The 2500-nt window shown below is 56.6% G+C and overlaps 1 pseudogene; it reads right to left on the reverse strand.

The window, feature by feature from the left end:
- Positions 1-1386, reverse strand: part of LOC145967755 (large subunit ribosomal RNA) — a 3790-nt pseudogene extending 2404 nt beyond the window's left edge.
- Between the last annotated feature and the right edge of the window lie 1114 nt (positions 1387-2500).

Consider the following 2500-nt stretch of genomic DNA (forward strand, 5'->3'; position numbering starts at 1 on the left):
GTTTGAGAATAGGTTGAGGTCGTTTCGGCCCCAAGGCCTCTAATCATTCGCTTTACCAGATGAGACTCGCGCGCGTTCCGTGCGGAACGGCCGAGTGCCAGCTATCCTGAGGGAAACTTCGGAGGGAACCAGCTACTAGATGGTTCGATTAGTCTTTCGCCCCTATACCCAGTTCCGACGATCGATTTGCACGTCAGAATCGCTACGGACCTCCATCAGGGTTTCCCCTGACTTCGTCCTGACCAGGCATAGTTCACCATCTTTCGGGTCCCAACGTGTACGCTCTGGGTGCGCCTCTTCTCGCGTTGAGAACGAGACGCCCCGGGAGTGCGAGGCCGCATCGCGACGCGGCCCATCCTCCCTCGGTCGACGGCCAGGGCCGACCTTCACTTTCATTACGCCTTTAGGTCTCGCGACAAGTCCCAATGACTCGCGTACATGTTAGACTCCTTGGTCCGTGTTTCAAGACGGGTCCTAAGAGTACCCAAAGCAGTAGCGTCGCCGACCGGTATCCGTCCCCCGTGAGAGAGACGTTCGCAGGCCTGTCGAAGGTGATCCGTACTTTAACCAACAGCGGGCCAGGACCGGGGACGGCGCAAAGTCCGTAACCTCCGAGTACCGTGGCGCGCGCTTGCGACGGCCTCGACGCACCGTGTAGAAGTGCGGCCTGATACCTTGCGCGTACCGCCGAGCAGCCGGCCGGGCGACCGAGGGTTTGTCGCGTGCCGTTTTACCGGCGACGCGACAGTCACCGCACCCGGGCCGTAGACCGACACCCAGCGGGTCGCGACGTTCTACTTGGGGAGAAGTGCACGACGACGACAGCCGGACATCGGCGCACGGTAGCGTGCCCGCGCGCGAGCCGCGAGGACTCCGCGGGACATCGCCCACCGACGCGAAGCCAGCGCCGCTGACGATGAATCTCCCCGTTCGATCTTTTGGGTTTCTTAGGTTTACCCCTGAACGGTTTCACGTACTCTTGAACTCTCTCTTCAAAGTTCTTTTCAACTTTCCCTCACGGTACTTGTTCGCTATCGGTCTCGTGGTCGTATTTAGCCTTAGATGGAGTTTACCACCCACTTAGAGCTGCACTCTCAAGCAACCCGACTCTAAGGAGAGATCCTCCCGAGACGCGCACCGGTCGCTACGGGCCTGGCACCCTCTACGGGTAAGTGGCCCCATTCAAGATGGACTTGGACGCGACGCGACGCCTCGGGATAAGCGGATCCTCCCAAACACCACATTTCCCTGCGGCGGAACCGCGGGATTCGGTGCTGGGCTCTTTCCTGTTCGCTCGCCGCTACTGAGGAAATCCTAGTTAGTTTCTTTTCCTCCGCTTAATAATATGCTTAAATTCAGCGGGTAATCTCGCCTGCTCTGAGGTCGTCAGAGTTTTGTAGAGAAACTCTCTACAAAGTGATATAGAGAGATAGAGGGAGTGTGCGGTGGTGGAGTTATTGCGCTAAGTAGTATCATTATTGTTTGTTAACTACTACTATTGTTAGCGGTAACGCACCGACCGATATTGCGCGCGCGGCACAATCTAGTCTTGTTTCGCGGGGACGCGAGAGAGGAGATAGATATATTATAATATCGTTTTGCGCTTCTTTTCTTCCGTCCCTCTAACTTCCACGATTATAATAACACGGCGCGGCGTAATTATGATGCGCGCGCGCGCGTGTATATATATAACGGGCGCGGTATGGAATCGATTCGACGAGTACACGACGACGCGTGCCGGTCACAATCTTCGTTCGAAAATTTCGTGGACTCGGACACGCGGTCGGCTCGCGATTCATCCGCTTTTTTAAGGGTGGATTTCTCTCGCAATTTCTCTCCCTCCGCGTACCGCCGGACGACGACTGTGCGCGCGCCGCGGTTTCCCTTCTCCATATATTTTTACCGTAAGGTATCTCGCGCCGCGAGATAGGAGGCGAAGCCTCGCGTGTAATAAAAGGCGCGGTATCGCGCGAGCGCGCTGGCGCACCGAGAGACCGAGAGAGAGTCGCACAGCGCGACGACGCGATCGGAAGAGACAACGACGCGCTAGAAAGACGGACGCAGCAGAATGTGCTGCTGCGCCGCTTTCTTTTTGCATTTTATTCGCCAACTACGAGATCACTCGTAGAGAGCGAGATCATTCGAGTGTCGCGCGTCGTTCGTCGTCGTTCCTCTCGCTTAAACTTTTCGCATATTCTCTCGTGTGTCGTCGTTGTGTATATCTCCGCCGACAACTCTCTCCATATCATTCGACAGCCTCCGGGCGCCGCTCGCGCGCGCTTCGCTATCCTTTAAACGCTTTGTGCGTACACGCGCGCCTCTCTCCTCCTCTTTATAACTCCTCTCGCTGCACACACCTTCGGTGTCATTTCAGACGACGCCAATCGACGACGGCCTCTCGTCGAACCCGTCGCCAATACATACTGGGAGGGTGACAAAGAGGCTCTAGTCTCTCTCGGGCGAACGTCCAACGATCGCTCGTACGCCGTTTACGCAATGC

Source organism: Camponotus vicinus, unplaced genomic scaffold (genome assembly GCF_025532165.1).
Source record: "Camponotus vicinus isolate PSW18456_S1 unplaced genomic scaffold, iyCamVici1.0 SCAF_29, whole genome shotgun sequence".
In the NCBI taxonomy this organism is placed as follows: domain Eukaryota; kingdom Metazoa; phylum Arthropoda; class Insecta; order Hymenoptera; family Formicidae; genus Camponotus; species Camponotus vicinus.